This window comes from Oncorhynchus mykiss, chromosome 6, assembly GCF_057628025.1.
Source record: "Oncorhynchus mykiss isolate SJ-2025 chromosome 6, ASM5762802v1, whole genome shotgun sequence".
NCBI lineage: Eukaryota > Metazoa > Chordata > Actinopteri > Salmoniformes > Salmonidae > Oncorhynchus > Oncorhynchus mykiss.
The window spans coordinates 69,194,016-69,204,749 of record NC_143027.1 but is presented as its reverse complement, the minus strand read 5'-3'; positions in this window follow the sequence as shown (position 1 = coordinate 69,204,749).

Sequence of the window (10,734 nt, the reverse complement as noted above, 5' to 3'; positions counted from 1 at the left end):
ACATTCAAATAGCCATTTTGTCCAGTGTGTTTGTCTTTCTCAGACTGAATGGAATCTCCTTCACTGCCTCTAATCTGACCTAATCCCACCTCAATAATCCTGTTGGTCTTCATTGATTTGGGCTAAATAAACTGTGAAGTCACTGTGTGTGTGTGTGTGTGTTTGTATCTGTGTGCTTGCACGGGTGTATATTTGTGTCTTTTCCTACCACTCTATTCCCCTCACGTCGAGACACCCAGTTTAAAATGTGGTCTTTCCAGCACTGAGGGGAAATCTATATGGCACGACGCTAAATACAATAGAGACGACTAGCTCCACACAATAGAAAGCTGAACAAATGCCCCAGAAAAGAAAAGCTCTATCCTCATACCAATGGACCTTTTGATTAAGACTACAGTGTTTAGCTACTCTATCAACACATGGATACTCTGTGGTATGAGAGAGAGAGAGAGAGAGAGAGAGAAAATATGTTGTTCCTCCCTGCAGGGAGTAGAGTAAGAGAGCTGTGTAAAGTCATGCCACTCCTCCTGTCCAACCGCCTGCACAAACAAACAACAACAAACTCTGTCAGTCTTCTTTCACAATCAACTCATGAAGAGGATCAAAGACAAATAAATGTTTCAAAATATTTATCTGTCATCAGCTCCATTCTTGTCTGCTCCTCTCACTCACGGGTCAGAGTAGGTGGGTGGGTGGTATCCCTTTACACAGGGTTACACCCTTTCATCCTCTCTTTCCCTCCTCATCCTCACCCCTCTTCTTCCCTTTCTTCCCACTTCGACTAACGATACCCCCCCCCCCTCCCCCCGTCGCACTGCATCGCCCTTTGAAGTTAATGAGACAAACTATCAGCCGTACCCATTTTAATTAGAAAACGGACAGAATGATTACATTTTTAATTGAAGCTGTCATTTTCAATTAAGATATGAGGTCCTTGAGAATCCCTGTCATCTCTCCCTCCGTTATTTATTCATTTATTGGCACACTCCCTCACTTTTCTACTCCTCTGCCAGATCCCCTGCTCCCCTCTACCTCTCCTCTTCCCAGAGCTAAAGACCCGTCTCATCAGTTGACCAGGTGCACCTCTCCACTGTAGAGGACCATCCTCTCTCTCCTCTATGCCCTTTTCCACCCTTCCTCTCTCTCTCTCCAGTCCAACTCCTCTCTCCTCTATGCCCTTTTCCACCCTTCCTCTCTCTCTCTCCAGTCCAAACTCCTCCCTCCTCTTATCGCTTCTCTTTTCCCCTCCCATCTCATCTGTTTCTGCCTCACGCTCCACTCCATGTTTTTGCTTCCTCCCTCACTCCTCTATCTCACTCCTTCTTTCCTTGCTTCTCCCCGTCTCCTTGTTTCTCCACATCCCACTTTCACTCTACTCTCCTCGTCTATCCCTGTATTCCTCCCACTTTCCAACACTCCTCATCTCTTCATCCTCCCCTCTCCTCCCTCCCTCTCCAATAAATGTTTCTAATCAGAGGGCTGAAGAGATGCATTAGCCTCTCTGGCGTGTCTGAGATGAGCCCTGTCTCTCCCTGCCTCGCCATCTTTTCTTTCCACACACACACAAACAGCATTCCAAGTTAGACCACATTTAACAGAAGAATGCTTGCAACTGATTTTATTTTGATCTGATCGGAGGCTGACGATGATTTCGTATCCTCCTTGAGGCCATTAAGTGTTGAAAAATCAAATGCAAAGGAAGACTTTATTGGGATGAGGTAAACAGCAGATCAAATCCATTATCTTCACAGTAGAGGCTCATGGACATTCTGAAATGTTCTCAATGTCCATAAAGACACTGGGACTAAACGTTGGAAAAACAAAAAGTCATGATAGATGCTCATTAAAATAAATAGATTTTATACTTTGCTTAGGAGAATTATGAGTTGCAACGAGCCTAGTCTGTCTATCATGGCTTAATATCATCAGGTGGAACTAATGCATCTAAAGCAAACCAATCGACTCTATTTCCCATGTCCCACTCCAGTGCAAGTGAGCTGAACACGACCCTCTTATAAAGAGTGTGGTTAGAGGTCCCATCCAGGTTAGCTGTTGTAGATTCTGAGGACGGGGGACGCCATTTTGAGATGAAACCTGCAGCCGTGATGGAGAACATGTAAACAGAGGGAGAGTAAGTCAAATGGTTAATAACAAGACAAAGTGGTCACTGACTGAAAACGTACGGTTCCTCCTCCCTCCCCGTTATCATCCGACCTCTTCCTGTTCCTGCCCCCTCACCGTTATCATCCGACCTCTTCCTGTTCCTCCCCGTTATCATCCGACCTCTTCCTGTTCCTGCCCCCTCACCGTTATCATCCGACCTCTTCCTGTTCCTCCCCGTTATCATCCGACCTCTTCCTGTTCCTCCCCGTTATCATCCGACCTCTTCCTGTTCCTGCCCCCTCACTGTTATCATCCGACCTCTTCCTGTTCCTCCCCGTTATCATCCAACCTATTCCTGTTCCTCCCCCCTCCCCGTTATCATCCGACCTCTTCCTGTTCCTCCCCCCTCCCCGTTATCATCCGACCTCTTCCTGTTCCTCCTCCCTCCCCGTTATCATCCGACCTCTTCCTGTTCCTCCCCCCTCCCTGTTATCATCCGACCTCTTCCTGTTCCTCCCCCCTCCCCGTTATCATCCGACCTCTTCCTGTTCCTCCCCCCTCACCGTTATCATCCGACCTCTTCCTGTTCCTCCCCGTTATCATCCGACCTCTTCCTGTTCCTCCCCCCTCCCCGTTATCATCCGACCTCTTCCTGTTCCTCCCCCCTCCCCGTTATCATCCGACCTATTCCTGTTCCTCCCCCCTCCCCGTTATCATCCGACCTCTTCCTGTTCCTCCCCCCTCCCCGTTATCATCCGACCTCTTCCTGTTCCTCCTCCCCGTTATCATCCGACCTCTTCCTGTTCCTCCTCCCTCCCCGTTATCATCCGACCTCTTCCTGTTCCTCCTCCCTCACCGTTATCATCCGACCTCTTCCTGTTCCTCCCCCCTCCCCGTTATCATCCGACCTCTTCCTGTTCCTCCCCCCTCCCCGTTATCATCCGACCTATTCCTGTTCCTCCCCCCTCCCCGTTATCATCCGACCTCTTCCTGTTCCTCCCCCCTCCCCGTTATCATCCGACCTCTTCCTGTTCCTCCTCCCTCCCCGTTATCATCCGACCTCTTCCTGTTCCTCCCCCCTCCCCGTTATCATCCGACCTCTTCCTGTTCCTCCTCCATCCCCCGTTATCATCCGACCTCTTCCTGTTCCTCCTCCCTCCCCGTTATCATCCGACCTCTTCCTGTTCCTCCCCCCTCCCCGTTATCATCTGACCTCTTCCTGTTCCTCCCCCCTCACCGTTATCATCCGACCTATTCCTGTTCCTCCCCCCCTCCCCGTTATTATCCGACCTCTTCCTGTTCCTCCCCCCTCACCGTTATCATCCGACCTCTTCCTGTTCCTCCCCCCTCCCCGTTATCATCCGACCTCTTCCTGTTCCTCCCCCCTCACCGTTATCATCCGACCTCTTCCTGTTCCTCCCCGTTATCATCCGACCTCTTCCTGTTCCTCCCCCCTCCCCGTTATCATCCGACCTCTTCCTGTTCCTCCCCCCTCCCCGTTATCATCCGACCTATTCCTGTTCCTCCCCCCTCCCCGTTATCATCCGACCTCTTCCTGTTCCTCCTCCCTCCCCGTTATCATCCGACCTCTTCCTGTTCCTCCCCCCTCCCCGTTATCATCCGACCTCTTCCTGTTCCTCCTCCCTCCCCGTTATCATCCGACCTCTTCCTGTTCCTCCTCCCTCACCGTTATCATCCGACCTCTTCCTGTTCCTCCCCCCTCCCCGTTATCATCCGACCTCTTTCTGTTCCTCCCCCCTCCTATTGCCAGACATACACTAGCTGGAGTGGGCAGTTATTTTCTCTCCATCTGGTGGTGAGGAGGCTCTCAAGAGCAGCCAGGGCCATTCTGTCCTCACAGCACAATGCTGCTTTCTCATTAACTCTTATCAAAGTTCATCTGGCATCCAAATGCAATGTGCCGGGCGCTCGGTCTGCTATAAAGAGAGGAGTAGACAAAGACAGAGGGAAGAGAGAATAGAGAGAACATGTTCCCATAATGTAGATAAAGGGCTAAAAGATATTGGTTTAATGATGAGGGGAACTGTAGCGTATTCACAAGCTCCTGTTTTGAATAGATTCAGTTATTGGTTTGGGCTAAAATTAGTTACTGTTCCTATTAAGCAGTGGGCCCTGATAATTTTCTCTCCCCATAACCATATAATTGGCTTTGTGTGTATGGATTTGGAGGGCTGGGAAATAAATTAGAAATCATTAGTACCTTGGAGAGAAATAAAGATGCAACCTTATCAACCTATCCTATACAGTGGGGCAAAAAAGTATTTAGTCAGCCACCAATTGTGCAAGTTCTCCCACTTAAAAAGATGAGGCCTGTAATTTTCATCATAGGTACACTTCAACTATGACAGACAAAATTAGAAAAAAACAACAGATAATCACATTGTAGGATTTTTTTATGAATTTATTTGCAAATTATGGTGGAAAATAAGTATTTGGTCAATAACAAAAGTTTATCTCAATACTTTGTTATATACCCTTTGTTGGCAATGACAGAGGTCAAACGTTTTCTGTAATTCTTCACAAGGAGAACTTGCACAATTGGTGGCTGACTAAATACTTTTTTGCCCCACTGTAGAGTGTTTCTCTGAGCAGTGGCATGTTATTTACTCTTCAACTAGTTCTCCCAAACACATTGAGGTTATACAGAGGACAAGGGGTTCACATCTGGGTGACCGTCGGGGGCAACACTGGGGCGGCAGGTAGCCTTATGGTTAGAGCGTTGGACCAGTAACCGAAAGGTTGTTAGATCAAATCCCTGAGCTAACAAGGTAAAAATGTAATTCTGCCCCTGAACGGCATTTTAAATAAGAATTTGTTCTTAACTGACCTGCCTAGTTAAATAAACAGTCTCTGATGCTGGCCCTTAATTGGGCAATCAGGGCCATTGATTGGTTGGAGAATCCACTCACCTGCTGTCTCAGGTCTTAATCAGTTAGTAAAAGGTAGGGATGAAAACCAGAACACACTGCATCCCCCAATAACTGGAGGGACATAGGTTTATGCTAACTCTATAGGCCTTGTCTGCTAATGTCTATATCCCCTACCATCAACCTCCCCATAAGAGTCGTAATCAGACATCCCTCTCTCACCCCCTCGTTGCAGGTGGGCATTGGAGCCCTCATTACCATTGGAATGTAAAATGCTTTAATTGACTACTGATTGCAGCCTTCAGTAGCCCTGCTGCTTTGACATACTTATACACCCAGAGAGAGAGAGGGGGGAGAGAGAGAGGGGGGAGAGAGAGAGAGGAAAGAGAGAGAGAGGAAAGAGAGAGAGAGGAAAGAGAGAGAGAGGAAAGAGAGAGAGAGGAAAGAGAGAGAGAGGAAAGAGAGAGAGGGGAAAGAGAGAGAGAGGGGAAAGAGAGAGAGAGGGGAAGAGAGAGAGAGAGGGGAAAGAGAGAGAGAGGGGAAAGAGAGATAGAGAGAGAGGAGAGAGAGAGGAAAGAGAGAGGGGAAAGAGAGGAAAGAGAGAGGAGAAAGAGAGAGAAGAGAGAGAGGGGAAAGAGGAGAGAGAGGAAAGAGAGAGGGGAAAGAGAGGAGAGAGAGAGGAGAGAGAGAGAGGAAAGAGAGAGAGAGAGAGAGGGGAGAGAGGAAAGAGAGAGACGAGAGAGGAAAGAGAGAGAGAGAGAGGGGAGAGAGGAAAGAGAGAGACGAGAGAGGAGAAAGAGAGACGAGAGAGAGGAGAGAGAGGAGAGAGAGGAAAGAGAGAGAGGAAAGAGAGAGGGGAAAGAGAGAGGGGAAAGAGAGAGGAGAGAGACGAGAAAGAGAGAGGAGAGAGAGGAGAAAGAGAGAGAAAAGAGAGAGAGAGGAGAAAGAGAGAGAGAGAGGGAAGAGAGGGGAAAGAGAGAGGAGAGAGAAAGAGGGGAAAGAGAGAGGAGAGAGAAAGGGGAAAGAGAGAGGAGAGAGGAGAAAGAGAGAGAGAGGAAAGAAAGAGAGAGAGGAAAGAGAGAGAGAGAGGAAAGAGAGAGAGAGAGGAAAGAGAGAGAGAGAGGAAAGAGAGAGAGAGGAAAGAGAGAGGAAAGAGAGGATAGAGAGGAAAAAAGAGAGGAGAGAGAGATAGGAGAGAGGGGAAAGAGAGAGGAGAGCGAGAGAGATGAAAGAGAGAGAGAGGAAAGAGAGAGGGGGAAAGAGAGAGAGAGAGAGGAGAGAGAGGAGAGAGAGAGGGGAAAGAGAGGAGGGAGAGAGGGGAAAGAGAGAGGGGAGAGGAGAGGGAGAGGGGAAAGAGAGAGAGGGGAGAGAGAGAGAGGAGAGAGAGGGGAAAGAGAGGAGAGAGAGGAGAAAGAGAGAGGAGAGAGGGGAGAGAGAGAGGAAAGAGAGAGAGAGGAGAAAGAGAGAGAGAGAGGAGAAAGAGAGAGGAAAGAGAGAGAGGGGAAAGAGCGAGAGAGGAGAGAGAGGAAAGAGAGAGAGGAAAGAGAGAGGGGAAAGAGAGGAGAAAGAGAGAGGAGAAAGAGAGAGGAGAAAGAGAGATGAAAGAGAGAGAGAAAAGAGAGAGAGGAGAGAGAGAGGGGAAAGAGAGAGAGGGGAAAGAGAGAGAGAGGAGAGAGAGAGGGGAGAGAGGGGAAAGAGAGAGGAGAGAGAGGAGAGAGAAAGAGGGGAAAGAGAGAGGAGAGAGAAATAGGGGAAAGAGAGGAGAGAGAAAGGGGAAAGAGAGAGAGAAAGAGAGAGGAGAGAAAGAGAGAGGAGAGAAAGAGAGAGGAGAGAAAGAGAGAGGAGAGAAAAGAGAGAGAGAGGAAAGAGAGAGAGAGGAAAGAGAGAGAGAGGAAAGGGAGAGGATAGAGAGGAAAAAAGAGAGGAGAGAGATAGGAGAGAGGGGAAAGAGAGGAAAGAGAGAGGAGAGAGAGAGGAGAGCGAGAGAGATGAAAGAGAGAGAGAGGAGAGCGAGAGAGATGAAAGAGAGAGAGAGAGGAGAGAGAGAGGAGAGAGAGGGGAAAGAGAGAGGAGAGAGAGAGGGGAAAGAGAGAGGAGAGAGAGAGGAGAGAGAGGGGAAAGAGAGGAGAAAGAGAGGGGAGAGAGAGAGGAGAGAGAGAGGAGAGAGGAGAAAGAGAGAGGAAAGAGAGAGAGGAGAGAGAGGAAAGAGAGAGGGGAAAGAGAGAGAGGAGAGAGAGGAGAAGAGAGAGGAGAGAGAGAGAGAGAGAGGAGAAAGAGAGATGAAAGAGAGAGAAAAGAGAGAGAGGAGAGAGAGAGGGAAAGAGAGATAGGAAAGAGAGAGAGGAGAGAGGGGGGGGAGGGGGAAAGAGAGAGAGAGAAAAGAAAGAGAGAGAGAGAGAGAGGGGAGAGAGGGGAAAGAGAGAGGAGAGAGAAAGGAGAAAAGAGAGGAGAGAGGAGAAAGAGAGAGGAGAGAGAGAGAGAGGAAAGAGAGAGAGAAAAGAGAGAGAGAGGAAAGAGAGAGAGAAAAGAGAGAGAGAGGAAAGAGAGAGAGGAAAGAGAGAGAGAGGAAAGAGAGAGAGAGGAAAGAGAGGATAGAGAGATAGGAGAGAGGGGAAAGAGAGAGGAGAGAGAGAGGAGAGCGAGAGAGATGGAAACGGTGGGAGAGAGAGGAAAGAGAAAGGAGAGAGAGGAAAGAGAGAGATGGAAAAGGTGGGGGAGAGAGAGAGGAAAGAGAGAGAGGAGAGAGAGGAAAGAGAGAGAGAGAGAGATGGAAAAGGTGGAGAGAGAGAGATGGATGGAAAAGGTGGGAGAGAGAGAAAGGGATGGAAAAGGTGGGAGAGAGAGAGAGAAAGGGATGTTAAAGGTGGGAGAGAAAGAGAAAGAGAGGGATGGAAAAGGTAGGAGAGAGAGAGAGGGATAGAAAAGATGGGAGAGAGAAGCGAGATTGAGGAACAGAGCGAGTGAATATAATAGAAAAAGTAATAGAAGGACAGAGAGAGAAACACCTCCAGAATAAATGAGCCATAGCGGAGGAGAGGAGAGGAAGGGTTGGGTCTGAAGGGGAGCTCAGTTATCTGTGAGCTCTGAGTAATTGGCTCTATTGTTGTGGCTGATTATCAGCCGCTGGTTTAACCAGACTAATCTGGAGCTCTCCTCCCCGCTGAAAGGCCCACATATCTCCTCCACATGCCGCCAGCTACACTACCACTACGCTGCTATTCAGGTACTTTATTCTTCTTCTGTGAAAGAGAGCAGTGAACGGCGTCACCATTTTTACCCCTGGCTTCCTCCATGGTGATTCACACGGCACTTCGTTGTGTAGATAAATATCTGTAGGAATCAGAGGATTCCCATAAACACCACAGGAGCGTTTAATCATGACGAATGGTGTCTGTGGGAGGTGATCCATGCAGCTCAGACGAACCCTCGCCTCATTATGAAGTCCGCTAGAGTTATGCATGTGTGTATCTGAAAGAATTCAGTTGGGGGGTGTTGTGTGTGTGTGTGTGTGTGCTTGTGTTTGACAATGAGAAAGAAGTGCCTCAGTCTGTCCCTCTTAACATGTGTGTATGCTCGAGTGTGTGTGTAACCCTGTATATGTGTGTGTGTGTGTAAGAGCTGTGGGTTTTGGGGATGCTGCTCTTCCCCTGCTCCCTCTTTAATTGGCTCCTGGCCCATTGGCCTTGCTTGAATGGAGAGTCATTTAGAGACTTTCCCTCTCACACACAACAGTAATTGTCATCCTCCTTCCGCTCGCTGCCCCAGGAGAAATTGCATTCCTGTTTCCTTACAATGGTGGGTCGGTGGCGGACTAGGGCAGTAATATCACTGTTATTACCATGACAATGGGAGCTAATTCCACTGGCACTGCCTCCATTCTGAGGTGAGCTACGGCGCCAGCTTATCAGAGGGCACCATGAGACCAGCGGGCTGCAGGCCGGCCAGCCACGCTAACACTGGCTCTAGGATAGGGCTCTGTCTCTCACATGGAGCATGGGTGCACAGTCACACACACACACACACACACACAAAGGTACTCTCATACACACACACACGTATAGAACATGGGCAAACACACACTTTCTGTAACATGCATGATACACACATACAGTAGTATATCCAGTGCACGCTATGGCTGGGCGATCACATTCATTTGGTTCATTCAAATGTACGTTTTTGTGCGATATTCCAAATGCCTGTATTACATTTTCGTTTTAATGAACGTTTATGTCCTCATGTTGTCTTTTTGGTCTCGTCTCATTCACTCGTTCTGTGCCGTGTCAGAGAGGAAGAGGCAGAGCGAGAGGCTTCACTCTCTCCAGAATCTGTCCAAAATAAACTCTATGCGTTTCTACGGGCTTATTTTGGACCTAAGCTTGTCGCCGTCCTTCCCACCTTTGGGACAATGACTCCCATTGTTAGAGTGGAGACATCAGTATCTCATCATTATAACTCTGGCGGTGTGCACCTTCCAATTTACACACACACCAAGCCCCCCCCCCCCCCCCGGCCTCTCAAAACAACAAAGGTGACATTACTTCTTCAACACGCTATTTGAAGTTTGGTGGTCCAACAGAATCGGTCATATGGACACCGAAACACATTGAGATATTATTTTACTGTAATAGAGTAGAAGGTATTGATACTCTTTTTATGTCTCAACTTCTCTAAAACTGGAGTCTCAATGAACATTGATTCTGGAAATGTAATGCTCTGCACAGAATGACAGTGGACAGGCTGACGTGCTTTTCAAACAGTTGGAGACGGACAGAAGGATGTGTTCATAACAAATGAACGGTTTTGCCTTGTAAGCTAGCAAAAAACTTGAAATATAAAGATTAGTTTGAGACCTGTGTTCATTTTATATAACGCCTGCTACAATGTTAGTCATTATTAGTGAATGTACACTATGCACGGTTTTTAACAAAAACGTCTTTCTCATAGACAGACTTGAAAGCCAGATCAGTGATTATTGCAAAAAAAGCCAGTTAAACTATTTAGATAAAGTAATTATATATAGCCTAGTCAATTTCACAAGCCCTGAATTCATTCAATTATTGCTGACTGTTTGAAATGCAGTGTATTTGACCTTTAATTGTACAACAAAGCTTAGCTAGAAAAACCTTAAAATAATCTAGATACTGTATATCATGAATCGCCCATAAGTGAAAAGGCATTATCAGCCAGCCCTAGTGCACCCACACACTTTACATGCATACATGTCAATCAAGACTCAGTCGCAGCACACGCATTGTCATACAAACAGTTAGAAGCTCGAAAACCAGTTTCATCTGCATTATGGCAGGCATGTCTATCACATGAACACAGCATCTACATTTCTCACTGCATCTACAATCAATACCACGTTATCAGTTTGTTCAACGTAGAGCAGAACAACCCCGACTATGAACAACTGTAAGTCAAAATGCCTCCCTGTATTCTTTACTGTAAATTCATAGTGATTTGCTCAAGTCTGATTTCTGTGTGGTGAATATGGGTGATTGTACTTCCATTTTAAAAACAACTATTTCAGTAGTTTTGTCTTTTGTACCAATCAGCTGTTGAGTGGCAGCGTGGCAACGCAGTGGAGCTTGGCATTAACACCACTGATTAATGCAGGTATGGTAAACACACACACACACTGTTATTGCTCGTCTTCCTCCTCCACTGCCCACCTGTTAACCTGGTGACCTTCTCCCAGCTTTGTTCATTTGCATGATTCCACTGCAGCACTGCAGGTTGG